Genomic DNA, 20,088 nt, shown 5'->3' with positions numbered 1-20,088 from the left:
AAGAATAGCTAGTACAATAGCCTTGGTAGGTGTCGCACCCCACGCTAGTCGCACGAGTCTTTAGGTCGCCGACTCATTGAGACGTGCGACACTGGTGTGTTACCCCTTAAGAGCAAGGCTAACTTAAGGTTACTTGCCTGGACTATGCCTCTAGCCTATGTGTCTTTAACGAAACTATTTTCAACTTGCAAAATAGTTTACAAATGACTTCAACACAATAGCCCTTCACTAATCTTAAACACTTAGCCCATTTTACAATCTTTACATCATTCACATTACATCATTAATAGTCTTTCACATATAACAATCCATCGTAACAATAAACACTTCAACATGAAACAATCTTCACAATCAATATAAATACACAAGTGCAACAACCATTTACAATATCGAAGGGGGAACTCCCAACCAAATTCTCCTTTTCCTTATTACTAAAACGAACTTCAATCTATACAATAATTTATAGTAGCCAAGGTTAGGCCGAACCCCAAAGGTTTGCTGCCTCAACACTTAGGCAATTTCCAGCAAACTTCAAGAAAACCTCGTGCAACACTTAAGCTCACATGACTTGCCATAAGCTAACCCAAAACTTGCGAGCGGTCCGTGCAACCTATGGCTCGCACAACCTGCCAAAGCCCAAAAACCGATAAAAACTACGCATGTCTCAACTTGCCCAAGCGAACCTCAACTCATTTCCTTCTTCCTGTGACTTCGTTCGTCTTCCTTCGGTTCAGTTCTTGTCTTCTTCGCTTTGACTTGATGTCTTTCGGCTCATGAGGTGGGAGCTTGTCTTCCCTCGCACCCTATGATTTTGTTTCTTCACTTGGTCGAGTCTTCAGCCTTCCCTCATCCGCACTTGTCCAAATATATACGTGTCGTGCCCTTTGGTGGGACGGTCGTGCCAACTTGGGCCTTCTCCCGTCTCTGTCTAGCTAACACCTTAGTGTGGGTGTGGTCGATCTCGTTATGCACGGAATGCCCTTTGCACAATGCTTTCGTGCATCGGCTTGCCCTGCGCCATCATAACTTGCCACTTGTTTCGCATGCCATCGCCCAAGTTCTTCGTGAACGACCATCCATTCCGTTGCCATGTCGTGAACACCAACTTTGGGTGCTCTCGCCCTCATGCCTTCGAGCACGTTCGTTCTATGCACATTACGTCTCGCCCAACGCTTTGGTCTGCTAGGTACATCCTCGTGCCGTTATGTCGTTTGGTGGGCGTGCTCGCCTTCGTGAGGGCGCCCATGTCATTCGGTGGGCATGCTCGCCTTTGTGCAATCACCCTTGTTCATTCCACTGAACTCACCTTTCACTAAGCCTTTGGTTTTCATCCACTTGGGTGTGCTCAACCACCAAATCTCCAACTCCTATGAGCTCTTGCTGCCATACTCCAACTCAACTCCAACACATGTCAGTGCATTGCATGCCCCTATGACTCAAACTAGTTGGGTGATCTGTCCAACCGTCACGTCCAATCCATGAGAATGCCCCTCCTCATGCCTTCATCGGTTGTTTCTCCAACACTTTGTCACATCTTCATCTTCAAGAAATCCTTAATGCACGGTCTCCTTCAAGCTCCATGCCTTCATGTTGTGAGGCCTTTTCCTTAAAGTCCCCTTTGTTTCTGTGGTGCAACCCCTCTTACTTCAGATGATGAACCACACTCACCCCAATTTCAAGGGTTTAGTGCAAAACAAGGGTTAGGAAGTTGCCTCCTTGACTTTTGGCTACGATCGTATGGGATTGATGTTTTGTCTTCAAATACTTTTGCACTCCATCAATCTCTTCCTTCGTGCATCCCAGCTTCGCAAGCTTTGTCTCAGTTAGCTGAAAATCATATATGCCTATCGCATACTTGCAAAACTCTATGATGTCCACTGGGTCTCTACCTGTCATTCCACCTCCATCACTCGCCTCTAAAGAAGTGCTTGGTCCTCCTCTCACCTTGGCACCATCCTAATGAAGACTCACAATAGGAACTGCTTCTTCTTCCTTCTTCATGGTGGGAGGAGTTGTTCCTCCATCTCCATCCTTCTTCCTTCTTGAAACCTGCACAATCAATTCCATCAATGTCTTCTCCTTCGTTACTTGAGTTAAGCTTCCAATTTCTTGCAGGTCTCTAACCTCATGCTTCACATTCGGGTCCTTCTCATACAAAATCACGGAGGAGATCCTTAGACGATAACCCAAGCAACTCTTCCTACTCATCGACATAGTCATGGTCTTTCCTTTAGCTAGGATCTAGAGTAAGTCTAGGTCCATCATCTACACGGCTTGTGTTGCCAACAAAAATTCCATCCCCAACACCATCGCAAGATCATCCATCGACACCACTCTCAAATCCATCTTCCCAAACCATGAACCAACCTTCACCGATGTGTCTCTAGGAATCTCTGTTACTACCTTCAATCCCGAGTTAACATCTTTGAAAGCACTCAACTCTGTCTCCACTATCTTCTTCAACTTCAACGACTTCGCTGCCTTTTCACTAAGGAAGTTATTTGAGGCTCTCGAATCCACGAATGCCACAAACTTCCTTCCAAGCACGGTCACCTGCACAAAAATTAAGTCTAAAGCTTTCTCATCTTGTGAATATTTCACCCCATGCTTTCTTCTTACTTCCATAGTCTTCTTGACTTCTTCCTCAATCGAACTCTTATCGGACTCAATCTTCGGTCTAGTTGTCCTCTTGAGTTGCTCCACTTTTGTACTCGGTTGAGGTCCCTTCATCAAAGAACTTACTCCATCTTTCGGTATGTGTGAAGCACTCGAATTTGGTCCAACTTTGGTAGACTTCATTCCACCACTTTCCTACTCTTTTGATTGTTGCGTCACCACTCCTACTTGACATTCAACTTCACAGCTAGTTCCCTCAATTTTCACCAAGGAAGCCATCGTTCAACTTCCTCCATCCAAAGTTCTTGAATGAGCTCCAAATTGTCCTTCGACTTGGTTGGGCTCCTTTGCTTTTCGACAATCACAAGCCTTCTTAAGCTTTTGTTTGATGATGTTAACTTCTTCCCATAACTTTGCTTGTTCCTCCCTTATACGAGCTCGTTCATCCATGAGCTCTTGGAGTCTATGGTCACTCTACTGCAATTGAGCCTCTAAAGAATCATCTCTCTTTACCTTTTCCTGGAAAGTGTCCAAGTCCTTCTGTAGTTCCACTATCTTCGCTCCAGCGCAGTTCATGTTCTCCAAGACCTGCACAAGTCCATCATAATGTTGTTGCTATTGTAGCTTCCCATGAATCAGTTGCCTTCATCATCTCATCATTCCGTGGAGTAGCATCCATATCTGCCTCAACAAACTTCTTCCAACAAGTTGCAAACCCTGCTATCATGGTAGTGGTCGTTGTGCCACTTCCTTCACTTCAACCAAAATAACTTTCCAAGCTTTGAATTGGTGCTTTGAAACCATTTGTCACGTCCCCATGGTAATCACACGAGTCTTTAGCTCGTCAACTCACCAAGACGTTCGACACCAATGCATTCCCCCTTAGGAGCAATGCTAACTTAAGCTTACTTGCCCAGACTACGCCTCTAGCCTATGTGTCTTTAACGAAACCATTTTCAACTTGCGAAATAGTTTTTAAATGACTTCAACACAATAGCCCTTCGTTAATCTTCAACACTTAGCCTCTTTTACAATCTTTACTTCATTCACATTACTTCATTAACAATGTTTCACATATAACAGTGCACCGTAACAATAAACACTTCAACATAAAACGATCTTCACAATGAATATTAATACACAAGTGCAACAACCAATATGGGAGGGGGAACTCCCAACCAAATTCCACTTTTCCTTATTACTTCAATAAACTTCAATTTATACAATAATTTATAGTAGCCAAGGTTGGGCCGAACCCAAAAGGGTCGTAGCCTCAACACTTATGCAATTTCCAACAAATTTTAAGAAAGTCTCGTGCAACACTCAAACTCGCACGACTTGGTAGAACCTAACACAAAACTTGCCAACGATTCATGCAACTTGTGGCTCGCACGACTCGCCAAAGCCCAGAAACCTAGAAAAACTATGCATGTCTTGACTTGTCCAAGCGAACCTCAACTTGTTTCCTTCTTCCTCCAACTTCGTTTATCTTCCTGCGGTTCAGATCTTGTTTCTTTGGTTTGACTTGATGTATTTTGGCTCACAAGGTGCGAGCATGTCTTCCCTTGCACCTTGTGGTTCTGTTTCTTCACTTGGTCAAGTCTTCTACCTTCCCTCATCCCCACTTGCTTGAATATATATATGTCATGCCCTTTGGTTGGGCAGTCGTGCCAACTTGGGCTGACCCCTATCTTTGTCTAGCCAACCTAACATATTCACCAAACACTTCAGTGTGGGTGTGGTCGACCTTGTCATGTGGGTTGAATGCCCTTCGCACGACACTATTGTGCATCGAGTCATAGACTCGCCTACGCCATTGCCCAAGTTCTTGGTGAATGCCCATCGATTCCGCTGCCATGTTGTGCATGCCAACTTCAGGTGCTCTTGCCCTCATGCCTTTGGGTGCGTTCATGGCACGTTATGTCTTACCCAACGCCTTGATCCATTAGGTGTGGCCTTATGTTGTTATGTCGTTTGGTGGGTATGCTTGCCTTCATGTGGATGCCCATTTCGTTTAGTGGGTGTGCTCACTTTCATGCAAGCACCCTCCTTCGTTCCACCAAACTCGCCTTTTGCTAAGCCTTTGGTTTTTTTGCCACTTGGACACGCTTTTGTGCACGCTCAAGGCCAGGGGCCTTACAGTAGACAATGTAGAATATCTCATTATGTTAGGGCCCTACGCTCACCTCCCTACTTGTTGAAAATGGCAGCTTTGGTCAGAAATTCGATTCAACAAAACATGGAGACAATTCATATTTGTGGGTTTTTCCAAGTCGGCCCAACAAGTGAAAAGACACCTCATGAACCTCACATAAATGGACCATTGTTGACTTCATTTGTAGTAGCACATCACATCAATCAATTTGGTCTGACATTACAGGGTTCTCTCACATGTGCGTAGGAATTTGAGGAGAATCTTTTCTGTGTTGACTAGCTCTCTTTGTTTTGACTTTCGTTGACCTGAGCTATTTGACTTTTGTTGACCATGAATTTTTGCTATTGTTTTGATTGAGATTTTGATTGTGCTTGGAGGTTGAACTTTTGATTGGCATATTTTCTGCGTTGACTGACATTTTGGCTTTGCTTTTTGAGGTTGACCGCAAGCTTTGATTGAGCTTTGTCTATAGGGTTTGACTGTGGCATTTCACTGAAAGTCGCAGAAGACTTTGACTCTATTTGGCCGAGTTTTGATTGAAGAAAGAAGGCCAAATACTTTGCTGTGTTGACTGCAAGGTTGATTGTTGACTTTGATCGAAAATTGCAGGGTTTGTTGATTGTGGTTGACCGAGCTTCCACGGGCTGAATTTTGGCCCTTTGTTGCACACTGTAATGATTGACCATATTTGACTCTCTCTCTCATTTGATTGGTTTTGGCTTGGTTGACTTGGTAGTCAAAGGTTTGACTTTGATTGGTTTATGGATGTACAATTGGACTATGTATCTCAAGCTGAACATTGAATGAATATCTAAGAAGAAGAAGAATTAATTCTAGGTTTTCCCCCTTGCGGGATTTTGCCCTGGTCTTTGACCAGAATCTCTGTGTCTCATTGTGCTTGGCTATCTTCTATTGAGTATCACTGTTATATCTATAATTGCTTAACTGTTATTGGGGTGAATGAAATTGTTTTAAGTAATTATTCCAGCATAGAACATGTGAAAAATTAACATGGTATCAGAGCTAAGGTGAAGATTAGCCATTGGAGAACAGAGAATTCACATCTTGAGACACTTCTCTTGCTGATCGGTTATCATCTCTCTTGGACAAGATGACTTCCTCCTACTTCAAGATTGAAGAGAAGCTAAATGATGCCTCCAACTTTGCAGCATGGAGGGCTAGATTGGATCTTACCCTTGAAGAGAATGATGTGATGAAGTATGTGGAGGGCAAGGTAGCTAAACCTCCTGAGAGTGCCAATGTCAATTTCAAGTACAAGGGTGAGATCAAGCCTAAGAACATCATCATTGATTCCCTTAGAGATTGTTAGAAACTCAGAAAAGCAGAAAGATTTTGTTATACTTGATAATTACTTGTGATGTTCGTGACTTCTTATTAAGTTTTCTTTATATCTTCTTTCTGTTGAAATTTGGTACCGGATGACAGGTGGTTCCCTTAGGCTTTGATCTTTGGCCTAGGGAAAAGTGTCCAAAAGAATTTAATTTTTCTCCTAAAGTGACTTTATAATTTTATAAAGTTAAATCTAATTTAAAAGTGACTTTAAGTGATAAAGTTACTAAGTCTAATTTTAAAGTGACTTTTATAAAGTCAATGAAAAATTAGAAAGGAAAAGTGACTTTGGAAATAAATGACTAAGTGGGTCTTTATTAAAGTGGGGTGAATTAAAAAATAAAAAGTGAGATTTAAATGAGCATTTAATCTCAGCGATTGATCTAAATCTATTTCAGCCATTGGATTTAGAGATCACCCAAAAGTCACTTGGGTCACCCAAAAGTCATTTGGAGTTATATTAAGGGAGGAAAATGAGGAAAAGATCATATTCGATTCAATTCTTTCATGAGCAGATTGGGAGAAGGAGAGCAAGAGAGCAAGAGAGATTTCTGAGCAGGGAGGAGAAGGAGACAGCAGCTTAGCACACATTCCAACGCAGCAGTTGAGCAGATTTGTACAGCTGATTCAACACACAGTGAAAGGCAGATTTTGGCACGATTTTCGAGGAGAGGTTTGCACAAAAATCGAGGAGCAGTTTGCTGGTTTTTCTGCACGCAAAACGAGGGCCATACAACAGCATTTAATGCTGAAAGTGGGCACGAAAATCGAGGAGACCGTACATCATTTATTGCTGTCCTGTTTGCTGTAATTTCTAGTTTGCTGTGAAGCATGGGAAAAGAGATAAGTTGTAAATTTGCTTGCTGAATTTTTGCTGAAAATTTCTCACTGTAAAAGGCAATTTTCAGAAATAAAGAAGAGCTCTCAAACTGGTTTTCCCCAAGAGTTGTAGGGGGTTTTTCCAGGGTCACATTGACTAAAAATCTCAGTGTTTAAATGTGTTTTAATGGCTGGTTATTACTGCTGATTTTTATTTCTGCAATTTCCAGCGTTCTGTAAAATTTTCAGAATTTGTGTTTTCAGCAAATTTATTTTTTTCAGCTTGTTAAATGTATGGTTATGGGAAAGAGCATTTAACTATATGGGAGAAATAAGGAGAAACTGAAAACCGGGGTGGGAAAACAGAAATTTTTACATAGTATCAGAGCTTGAGTGCTGAAGGGCAGTTTGGGACAGCAAAATGAAAAATTACAGTTGCTGATTTTTCACTCAGAAAATTCCAGCAAGCTGATTTTTTCATAAACAGCAGTTTTATCTTTACTACAGCAGTGCTATTTTTCAGTTTTAGGACAGCAGGATGTCATTGGGATTGAGGGTGGAGGATAGGCTGGATGGATATATAAATTACAGCGTTTGGAAGGAGAGAATGCAGAGTATCTTTGAGGAGGCAGAAGTCTGGGATATCATGGTGCATACCACACAGAACCCTGTTGTTGTGCCTACTGATGCTACTCAGTTGACAGCTTATAATAAAAAGAACAACAAGGGTAAGAGGCTGATTCTAGACGGAATCAAAGACCATTGCATTCCTCATGTGAGAGGAAAGAGCAATGCCCATGAGATGTGGACAACATTGTCCAATCTCTACCAGAGTACCAATGAGAACCGGAAGATGGTCCTGAAGGAGAAGCTGAAGAACATTAAGATGGGTAATGATAGTGCAGCTGGATATCTCACAAAGATTACTAATGTGAGAGATGAGTTGGCAGCGATTGGAGAGGCCATTCCACCCACTGAGTTGGTGCGGATTGCAGTGAATGGCCTCCCCTGTTCATGGTTGAACTTTGCTGATGGGGTTTGTGCACGTGAGACCCTTCCCACATGGGAGAGGTTTTGGGATGATTGCATTCAGACAGAGATCAGGAAAGGTCAGCTTGGGGCAGCCAAGCCAGTTGAGCAGGATGAGGATGTAGCACTGATGGCAGGAGGCAAGAAAGGCAAAGGGAAGAAGCAGGCTTCCACAAGCAGTGGTGGGGGCAAAGGCAAAGGTAAAGGTAAACAGGGGAACACACAGAAGGACTATTCCAAGGTGAAGTGTTGGAATTGTCAAAAGATGGGACACTATGCAGTTGTGTGTCCGGAGAAGAAGAAGAAGAAGGGGAAGAACCAGGACGTGGCAGCTTCAGCAGAGATTGAGGACTTTGCTGGTCGTTTTGACCGAGAGTTTGCGTTCACTACGTGTGAGTCCTCTAGTGCAGGATCACCTGCCACACAGGTTCAGAGGGAGCATGCTTTTCCCTCGATTAGCGGAGCATCTTCAGGTATCTGGTATGTGGACAGTGGGGCTTCACGTCATATGACAGGAGTCCGTGAGTACTTCTCAGAGCTTTCAGAGAGTGGCACTGATATTGAGGTAGTACTCGGTGATGACAGAGTTGTTAGAGCAGTCGGGGTGGGGACAGTGACATTTCAGAGGGAGTCCAAACCTCCCTTGAAGGTGTCAGAGGTTCTTTATGTGCCAGGGATGAGGAAGAACCTCATATCCGTCTCAGCTTTGGAGGACAGAGGATATGAGGTACTGTTCAGGGGAGGACAGGTGTTGATGTATCCCAGGGGCACTCCAGCTGATTCAGCTAGAGTGATAGGTGTACGCCATGCAAAGGTGTACAAGTTTGCATTCCAGCCCCTTTTGGCATTGAGCAGTAGTACCGACAGCAGAGCTAGTAGTTCTGAGCTGTGTGAGATTTGGCACCGCAGGATGGGACATATGTATCATGGAGCCTTGAGGACATTGCGGGAGATCATTACAGGTGTGCCAGATTTCAGTACTGATCACTTTGATACTTGCAGAGGTTGTGTGATGGGCAAATTTGCCAAATCCCCTTTTCCCAGCAGTGACAGCAGAGCGACGGGGATACTTGATTTGATTCATTCCGATGTGAGCGGTCGGATGTCTCATGTTTCCTTGAGTGGATATGAGTACTATGTTTTATTCATTGATGATCACTCCAGGAGGACCTGGATTTATTTTTTGAAGACCAAGAGTGAGGTCTTCAAGCGGTTTCAGGAGTTCAGAGCTCTTGTGGAGACTCAGACAGGTCGAAAGATCAAGTCCTTGAGGTCGGACAATGGAGGAGAGTACACCCTTGGAGAGTTTGTTGACTATTGTGCGGAGGCAGGCATTAGGAGGGAGTTCACTGTTCCTTACAACCCCCAGCAGAACGGGGTTGCGGAGAGGAAGAACAGATCCATCATAGGGGCTGCCAAAGCCATGTTACATGATCAGGGGTTGCCATTGTTCTTGTGGGCAGAGGCCTGCAATACAATTGTTTACTTGCAGAACAGGAGTCCGCATCGTGCCTTGGGGCACATGACTCCGGAGGAGGCTTTCTCTGGGAAGAAGCCTGATATTGGTCATCTTCATATCTTTGGATGCATTACATACTCCTATATACCCAAGGAGAAGAGGACCAAACTAGAGCCCACTGCAGAGAAGGGTATCTTTGTGGGCTACAGTGAGACCTCAAAGGCCTTTCGGATTTACATTCCTGCACAGAGGAGAGTTGTTGTCAGACGGGATGTGAAGTTCGAGGAGGACAGGGCCTTTAGGAGGTCACGGGAGTTAGAGTATCTGGATCAGCCAGACCCTCAGCAGCAATTGAGTCAGTCGTAGGGATCTAGTGGGCAGGGATCAGGAGGATCCGGAGGTACATCTATGAGGATGTCAGGTCCGTCAGTGAGCAGTGGCTCGCCGAGCCAGAGGGGTGGTGCTCCGAGCAGCATGCAGAGCAGTTCACAGAGCAGTTCACTAGGGAGTCCATTGATGGATAGTTCACACGGTACCTCAGCTTCTACAGGTTCAGGTGCAGGCAGGAGGACAGCAGACAGACAGTCATGATTTTAGGCTCCTAATGATGATGAGGAGGAGGAGTTTCATTCTCCGGTGGGAGAAGTGCGCTCAGGGAAGAGAAAGCCCAAGTGGCTTCAGGACACCTTGAGAGATGCCACCTCTGTTGCTGAGCCGAAGAGGCCGGTCAGAGAGAGTAGACCACCTGAGAGGTTTTGAAGCTATATGGCGATGGTTACCAGCATCCTTGACTCTGAGCCTTCTAGCTATGAGGAGGCAGCTAGCCAGCAGGTCTGGAGAGAGGCCATGCAGGAGGAGTATTCTTCTATCATGAAGAATGATGTTTGGGAGGTGGTGCCGAGGCCTGAGGGCAAATTCGTGGTTACTTACAGATGGCTTTACAAGGTAAAGCATGCTACAGATGACAGCATTGAGAAATTCAAAGCGAGGTTTGTGGCTAGAGGGTTCTCCCAGGTAGAGGGAGTTGATTATGAGGAGACCTTCGCTCCCGTGGCTCGATATACTTCGATCCGCTCCATTATATCGATAGCAGCAGAGATGGGTTGGAAGATCCACCAGATGGATGTGAAGACCGCATTTCTCAATGGCTTCATACAGGAGGAGGTGTACATTGAGCAGCCACAGGGCTTTGAGGTGCATGGGAAGGAGTCCCATGTGTGCAGACTGAAGAAGGCCCTTTATGGCCTGAAGCAAGCTCCCAGAGCTTGGTACTCCAGGATAGATACATATTTGTAGGGGATGGGTTTCACAAAGAGTGAGGCAGATCCGAACCTTTATTTTATTGTGATTGGTGAGGAGCCTCTCATTCTGGTGCTGTATGTGGATGACTTGATCATTACAGGTGCAGAGAGACTCATAGAGCACTGCAAGAGAGATCTTGCGACGGAGTTTGAGATGAAGGACATCGGCTTGATGCATTACTTTTTGGGTTTGGAGGTGTGGCAGGAGGAGGGGCATTTCTTCCTGGGGCAGGGGAAGTATATTGTGGACATCCTTAGCAGATTCCACATTGAGGATTGTAGACCCATGTCGACACCGATGATCACCAACTGGAAGAAGCTTCATGCTTCGGATTTCGAGTTGGTGGATCCCACATTGTACAGGCAGCTGATTGGTTCCTTGATGTATTTTGTCAACACTAGACCAGATATCTGTTTTGCAGTCAACACGATGAGTCAGTTTATGTGTGAGCCTAGGAAGGTTCACTGGGTGGCTGCAAAACACATTTTGCGATACTTGCAGGGGACAGTGGATTATGGTCTGGACTACAGGCAGGGAGATGGAGTGAGATTGGCAGGATACACTGATTCTGATTGGGCAGGTTGTGCTTCTGATAGGAAGAGCACTTCAGGGTGCTCTTTTGGGTTGGGTTCAACAGTAGTGTCATGGTTCAGCCGGAAGCAGCAGTCAGTAGCACTGAGTTCAGCGGAAGCAGAGTATATGGCAGCCAGTCTAGCTAGTTGTGAGGCTATCTGGCTTCGCAAGATGTTGTTTGGCTTATTTGGTCAGCCGTTGAGACCTTCAGTGATTTACTGTGATAATCAGAGTTGCATTAAACTCACGGAGAATCCAGTATTTCATGACAGGTCAAAGCATATCGGGATCAGATATCATTTCATCAGAGACTATGTGCAGAAGGGAGTTGTGAAGCTTGAGTATATTTCCACTGATGAGCAGGTTGCAGATATCCTTACCAAAGCCTTACCACGGGGCAAGCATGTCTACTTCAGAGACAAGATGGGTTTGGTGAGGAACACCTTCCTTGGTAAGAGGGAGTGTTGAAATTTGGTACCGGAGGACAGGTGGTTCCCTTAGGCTTTGATCTTTGGCCTAGGGAAAAGTGTCCAAAAGAATTTAATTTTTCTCCTAAAGTGACTTTATAATTTTATAAAGTTAAATCTAATTTAAAAGTGACTTTAAGTGATAAAGTTACTAAGTCTAATTTTAAAGTGACTTTTATAAAGTCAATGAAAAATTAGAAAGGAAAAGTGACTTTGGAAATAAATGATTAAGTGGGTCTTTATTAAAGTGGGGTGAATTAAAAAATAAAAAGTGAGATTTAAATGAGCATTTAATCTCAGCGATTGATCTAAATCTATTTCAGCCATTGGATTTAGAGATCACCCAAAAGTCACTTGGGTCACCCAAAAGTCATTTGGAGTTATATTAAGGGAGGAAAAGGAGGAAAAGATCACATTCGATTCAATTCTTTCATGAGCAGATTGGGAGAAGGAGAGCAAGAGAGCAAGAGAGATTTCTGAGCAGGGAGGAGAAGGAGACAACAGCTTGGCACACATTCCAACGCAGCAGTTAAGCAGATTTGTACAGCTGATTCAACACACAGTGAAAGGCAGATTTTGGCACGATTTTCGAGGAGAGGTTTGCACAAAAATCGAGGAGCAGTTTGCTGGTTTTTCTGCACGTAAAACGAGGGCCATAAAGCAACATTTAATCCTGAAAGTGGGCACAAAAATCGAGGAGACCGTACAACATTTATTGCTGTCCTGTTTGCTGTAATTTCCAGTTTGCTATGAAGCATGGGAAAAGAGATAAGTTGTAAATTTGCTTGCTGATTTTTTGCTGAAAATTTCTCACTGTAAAAGGCAATTTTCAGAAATAAAGAAGAGCTCTCAAACTGGTTTTCCCCAAGAGTTGTAGGGGGTTTTTCCAGGGTCACATTGACCAAAAATCTCAGTGTTTAAATGTGTTTTAATGGCTGGTTATTACTGCTGATTTTTATTTCTGCAATTTCCAGCATTCTGTAAAATTTCTAGAATTTGTGTTTTCAGCAAATTTATTTTTTTCAGCTTGTTAAATGTATGGTTATGGGAAAGGGCATTTAACTATATGGGAGAAATAAGGAGAAACTGAAAACCGGGGTGGGAAAACAGAAATTTCTACACTTTCTTTAGTTCATCAAGCAATTACCAAAGCGAAAGCACATAAAACAATGGACATCAGATATAGGCACTATGCCAAGGCAAAACCCCCCTCGAGGGGAAAACCCAGTGAAAATTCTCTTTCTTTCAATAGTATTCTTTGAGACTCTTCACCCTAGACAAAGACCAAACCTTCCCTCCACACCAAGTCAACCTCCCACATCTTTGATCTCTTTTCTAGCAACTTCGACTATGTAGCAGCTTTCGACATTAGGTAGCTTCTGGCATCAAAGAAACTTGGAAGACTTCGATCTCCCAAACTAGGGCACAAAACAAAGAGAGAGAGGCACCAAAATTTCATTTTTCTTCTTCTCCTTAGATTCCACACAACTCGCACTTCCTTTGGCTTCCTTAGACCCACTTAGCACTTCTCCGACTTCCTTAGAGATATCATACTAGCTTAAGATGAGATGTCCCAAATGAATTCGACTTGCTTCTATTTATAGGCTTCAAGGGAGGTTGAATTGATGTCCTTAGGCCGACTTGATCTCTCCTTGGCCGACTTGGTGTGGAGGATACATAAATTACATTTGACTCAATATTAAACCTTTTTACAAGAAGGGTCTCTTTAAAAGTATAATGACTCTATTGACTAAGAATAAATCCTAGAAGTCTTCAGTGGGGACTTTGATCTAAAACATGGTGACCCAAGCATGAAACCCATGCTTTAATAAGTCACAATAATAATAAAATTTCTTTTTTTTTTAATTCTTTGGACAAGGTCATTACAAGATGACTCGAATACATTTAATGAAGACTGAACGTGGTTACATTTTCCAACACTCCCTCTTAAATAGGGAGGTATTCATCATATACAAGTACAAGGAAGATCTCAACTATATGAACCATGAAGAACTTTAGGCACCGCAATGCCATGGACTAGATTCTTGACCAGGGCAATCTATCCATTGGTCTCAACAATTTAGGCACCACAATGCCACGGACTAGATTCCTGACTAGGGAAATCTATCCAAGTGGGAATAAGGTGGACTCAAGCTTTCAACCTCTCTAGGTACCATCAGGCTTACTTGCTAACCACCAACCCAAAGATCTAGGTGTGTATCCAAAAATAGAGCTCTATAACCAACACCACCTTTTCCAACTTCGGCACCTAGACATAAACACAAAGTGCCAGCCATATGTCATCCCAAGCAATGCTTCACTCACAAAGCCTCAACACTCCTAGATCCAGCAGATCAAGGATAACCAATCCTCCCAATCAAACTGTTTGGTAACCAACATGCTATCAAAACCTTTAAGAGATTCACCTCTAAAAACACAACCCCAATCAATAATATACTTCCATATAATCAAATACAAACCTCCGGGGTCTTCCAGACAACTTGATGTTGCTTCTCAACTTTTCATAGTAGGACTATCAACCAAATCTCTGACAAAATATTCCTCAATCATACACTTTCCTTTCCTACTTCTCATGCAACAACATATCCTTCGAAATTCATTCTTCAATCAAAACCAAGCTATGCCCTCCTTCTTAACTAGGGAGCATCTCTTTATCCAGACTCCCTCTTAATCTTAGGGAGATCAACTTCTTCTTTTCGTCATCGAAGAATTTTTCATGGCTTCCAATCATTTCATCAGAGTTATGATCATCCCCATTGTGCTTATCACATCAACGAACATCTTCACCATATTAAAGATTGTGTACCTGCACAACTTAGATAGCAAGGACAACTAAAACTATAGAAGCATGAAGTTAGCCATATCAAAATTATAGAAGCATTTCAACCTTACATATATCGGATACCCAAACTTAAACAAGAGACACATTCTCTTCAACATCTTGCTAGGGACTTTGTCTTAACAACTTTCATTCCATCTAGGGTTTCAATGTTTCTTTCAAAGGTGTGACATACCTTACTACAACATATAGCAAACCCTAGAAGCAATTCAAACAAATATAGATCTACAAGGCATCTAACAACTTTCAGAATTCATATGTTAGACTTTCCACTAGGGATTCATACAAATCCTAGATTTCATACAAAAGAATCAATCAAAACCAATCATAGCTTAGTCATTAACATGACCAACTTCCACTAGGGTTAGTTACAAACCCTAGATTTTCAATCAAACATCAATCCCAACTAAAACTCAGATTTTCCAATCTTACACAAATCTCAAATTATCATATTGTCATCATTCATCAGAGATTTTCACTTCTACTAAGGTTTAACTCCAAAACCCTAGAATTTCACAAATACTATCATCCTAGAAAGACAAACTTTGACTAGAGCTTGTTTCCAAACCCTAGGAGTCATGATCCAGGTCAGCTCATACATCTAGGACTTCATCATCATGCATAGGCATTTCATATCATCTGTTAGTCAAACTCAACTTCACAAATATCAATAAGAGATCGACATACAACAAACTTGATTAGACTAGGGTTTGATCAGAGAAACACACACATACCAAGGAAATCATTTTTGAGACATTACAAGGGTCTTGCTTACACATTCCACCAAACCTTAGTTAGGGTTTCAATATAGGAACATAGCAAACCCAAGATCACCAATATTCCAAAGGTTTGGGATTTTAGACTTTATCATTCAACCCTAACAAGTTAGGTTTTGTTGATCATACCAAAATCCTAAACATGACATCATCAACAAAAACTTCAAATAACATTTCTCAATAACCCTAAGCAGTTTTAGGGTTTCAGACATTAACATTAGCATATCCTTAGGTTAGGGTTTTCCAGAGAACCTGTCTAGGGTTCTATAAAATTAGTTAAGAATAGGAGTGAGGTAGATTTATCAAGTGATGAATCTCCCAAAATAAGAATCAATATGATTCACTATAGCTAGTCACAACAATGTTAGTAATAGATTGTCAAATGAATAAACATTTATTATAAAGAAATCAATGTTTTAAAGCATACCTTTGTTCCTTGACAAACCTTGTCTTGAGAGGTCCTCTTTCATACTCCTTGAGAATATAGCAGATGTTTTCCTGATCAAGACAATAGAGAGAATGATGATTAGTATTTAATATAATCATAACTAAATGAGTACCTGAAACCAAAAATTGAAAGGAATGAGATACTTATTTTTGAAAGTTGTTGGGGGCTCCCTTCAAAGCTTTAGGGATACCTATAAACTTACAAAACAAAAAATGTATTTTTCCAAAAACATGTTAAAAACCTATAAGTTCTAAAACATCAAAAACATAAAATAAGATATCTAAGGCTACAAGCAAAGGACTTAGTAGTGTAAGTCCCTTATGTCAGAGTCTTCGGGTTTGGCTTTCTTTAGGTCTTCCTCTTCAACAACATTGGCTGGATCTCTTTCTCTCTTCTTGTTTCTTGGATTTTAGGGACAATCACTCTTGTAGTGACCCTTCTTATGACATTGATAGCATTCTACTTTGGACATGTCAACTTTCTTCTTTGGTCCTTTTGATTTATTTCCTTTATGTTGAGCAATGTAAGCATTTGAAACATCTTCAAAATTGGCAACTAATGAGATCCTCAATTCTACCTGACTGCAGACAGTCCATTGTTCTTCAAAAGTGGGAGCTTCCTTCCAACTGTTAAGTCCTGTAGCAAATGCACCCGAAGTAGGTGGCAATCCTAATAGAACGGTGATCACGAGTTCTTTATCTGGAACAATTTCATCAATGGCCCCAAGATCATATCTGATTTTTGCTATCTTCACAAAGAAGGAGGCCACTGTATCTTCTTTAGTCATCTTTGTGGTCCTTAGTTCATTTTTCAAGCTTTCCACTTGACCAATGTTCTTAATAGTGAACAACTTTGACAAGGCTGCATACATTTCTTGAGCATGATTGATGTTGACTATAAATGAGACAAGATTGTCCTTTATTCCTTCTATAATTAGAGTCATGGCCATCATTTCCAATTCTCTAAACTTTACTTTGTCAGCATCACTAGAGTCATCTATAGGCTTCTTTACTTTTCCTTTGACCAAGTCAAGTACTTTGTTCTTTTCAAGGATGAGGTCAATCCTCTTCTTCCAAGATCTATAATTTGAGGCTCCTTCAAGTTTGTTCTCTCCCTTGATTGTGTTAGACATTTTCCTTGAATATAGTAGACTCCTTCCCTGAGATAATCCATTTGAATGGTTCCTCGATCAAGGGCTTAAGACCGCCTTTTTCTTCTTTCTTCACCAAAGCTCTAATACCATGTTAGAAAATCAGAAATGTAGAATTTTTTTCTTACACTTGATAATTACTTGTGATGTTCTTGAATTCCTATTAAGCTTTCTTTATATTTTCTTTCTTTAGTTCATCAAGCAATTATCAAAGCGAAAGCACATAAAACAATGGACACCAGATATAGGCACTATGCCAGGGCAAAACCCCCCTCGAGGGGAAAACCTAGTCAAAATTCTCTTCCTTTCAATAGTATTCTTTGAGACTCTTCACCCTAGACAAAGACCAATCCTCCCTCCACACCAAGTCAGCCTCCTAGATCTTCGACCTCCTTTTTAGCTACTTAGACTATGTAGCAGCCTCCGGCATCCGACAATTTCTGGCATCAGTGAAACTTGGAAGACTTCGATCTCCCAACTAGGGCACAAAATAGAGAGAGAGAGGCACCAAAATTTCGTTTCTCTTCTTCTCTGTAGACTCCGTCCAATTCGCACTTCCTTAGACCCACTTCACACTTCTCCGGCTTCCTTAGAGATATCGAACTAGCTTAAGATGAGATGCCCTAAATGAATTTGAATTACTTCTATTTATAGGCTTCAAGGGAGGTCAAATTGATGTCCTTAGGCCGACTTGATCTCTTCTAGGCCGACTTGGTGTGGAGGATACATAAATTACATTTGACTCAATACTAAATCTTTTTACATTATTCAAAAGCCCAAGAAGGGTCTCCTTAAAAGTATAATGACTTTATTGACTAAGAATAAATCCTAAAAGTCCTCAATGGGGACTTTGACCTAAAACATGGTAATCCAAGCATGAAACCCATGCTTTAATAAGTCACAATAATAATAAAAATTCATTTCTTTATTCTTTTGACAAGTACATTACAAGATGACTCGAATACATTTAATGAAGACCAAACCTAGTTACATTTTCCAATAGAGATAATGTCATCACTTATGCGCCCAGGCTGAGGAAGTCAAAGGATATGTGTGACAAATTGATTAGGATGCATGAGGTCAACAATATTAGCCACAACATTTTCGTGAAGAGTCAACTCCATGACATCAAAATGTCTTAAGTTTGAATCTATAGTAAACAAGGGTTTGTTTGTAGGTTCGTGCTCAAATTAATTGAAGGAGGTCTTTTCATACTTGTCAAATTTTCTACCATCTTAGCATGCCTTCTTGGCTCCTGAGTTTTGCTCTCCAAATATCCTTAAAATGCATCACAAAAGGTTCTCAAACTGGTCTAAACAAGCCCTTAATGATCTTTGTAATCTGGGCTAGACATCGACCTTCCTTCTGCTGTGAGAGCATACACAACTCTTCTTATACTTGGCTTCTTCATGGCACTTTAATGGCAGTCAAATCTTTTCCTCCTTAATTCATAGGGAAATAACACCATTTATTAACGTTGCACGTTCTTCCTCCAGACACTGTACTTATCAACCTTCAAAACCAAATGTTTGAACTTTGAACCTCCTTTAGCAAACAGACTTAAAGAAATAACACTCAACGATCTCCTATGCTAATATGGCAACCCCGTTCATTACCTCACTGGCCTTCCCATAGGTTTGAGGTAATTTTTTACCTCTTTGCTATCTTCTATTGCTTCTCGACCTCTGTTGCTATCACACTGAGGCTTTTCGGCCCTCCAGAGTTACCCCTACAATCTTTCGGCCTTCTTGTAGTTAGACTGAGGCCATCTTCTCTCTATCTCGCACGTGTGAATAGAAAATTAGATGAGATGTTGATCCAAATTGCGTCCAAAAGATGATTGCAGGCAGTCCATAGTTCTTCAAAAGTGGGAGCTTCCTTCCAACTGTTAAGTCCTGTAGCAAATACACTCGAAGTAGATGGCAATCCTAATAGAACGGTGATCACGAGTTCTTTGTCTAGAACAATTTCATCAATGGCCAAAAGATCATATCTGATTTTTGCTATCTTCACAAAGAAGGAGGCCACTGTATCTCTTTTAGTCATTTTTGTGGTCCTTAGTTCATTTTTTAAGCTTGCCACTTGACCAATGTTCTTAATAGTGAACAACTTTGACAAGGCTGCATACATTTCCTGAGCATGATTGATGTTGACTATAAATGAGACAAGATTGTCCTTTATTCCTTCTATAATTAGAGTCATGGCCATCATTTCCAATTCTCTAAACATTACTTTGTCAGCATCACTAGAGTCATCTATAGGCTTCTTTACTTTTCTTTTGACCAAGTCAAGTACTTTGTTCTTTTCAAGGATGAGGTCAATCCTCTTCTTCTAAGATCTATAATTTGAGGCTCCTTCAAGTTTGTTCTCTCCCTTGATTGTGTTAGACATTTTCCTTGAATATAGTAGACTCCTTCCCTGAGATAATCCATTTGAATGGTTCCTCGATCAAGGGCTTAAGACTGCCTTTTTCTTCTTTCTTCACCAAAGCTCTGATACCATGTTAGAAAATCAGAAATGTAGAATTTTTTTCTTATACTTGATAATTACTTGTGATGTTCTTGAATTCCTATTAAGCTTTCTTTATATCTTCTTTCTTTAGTTCATCAAGCAATTATCAAAGCGAAAGCACATAAAACAATGGACACCAGATATAGGCACTATGCCAGGGCAAAACCCCCCTTGAGGGGAAAACCCAGTCAAAATTCTCTTCCTTTCAATAGTATTCTTTGAGACTCTTCACCCTAGACAAAGACCAAACCTCCCTCCACACCAAGTCAGCCTCCTAGATCTTTGACCTCTTTTTTAGCTACTTAGACTATGTAGCAGCGTCCGGCGTCCGACAATTTTTGGCATCAACGAAACTTGGAAGACTTCGATCTCCCAACTAGGGCACAAAATAGAGAGAGAGGGGCACCAAAATTTCGTTGTTCTTCTTCTCTGTAGACTCCATCCAACTCGCACTTCCTTAGACCCACTTCACACTTCTTCGACTTCCTTAGAGATATCGAACTAGCTTAAGATGAGATGCCCTAAATGAATTTGAATTGCTTCTATTTTTAGGCTTCAAGGGAGGTCAAATTG

The 20,088-nt window shown here is 41.6% G+C and overlaps 1 protein-coding gene across 2 annotated transcripts in view; it reads left to right on the top strand.

Moving 5' to 3' along the window:
• Positions 1 to 20,088, top strand: part of LOC149185030 (transcription initiation factor TFIID subunit 7-like) — a 54,788-nt gene that overhangs the window by 17,755 nt on the left and 16,945 nt on the right. The gene's annotated exons all lie outside the window — the stretch shown is intronic.

The sequence above is a fragment of the Pinus tabuliformis genome, chromosome 3_2 (genome assembly GCF_031772625.1).
Source record: "Pinus tabuliformis cultivar Carrire ecotype Pingquan chromosome 3_2, CPIR1, whole genome shotgun sequence".
Taxonomy (NCBI): domain Eukaryota; kingdom Viridiplantae; phylum Streptophyta; class Pinopsida; order Pinales; family Pinaceae; genus Pinus; species Pinus tabuliformis.
This window is presented reverse-complemented; position numbering and strand designations above follow the sequence as displayed.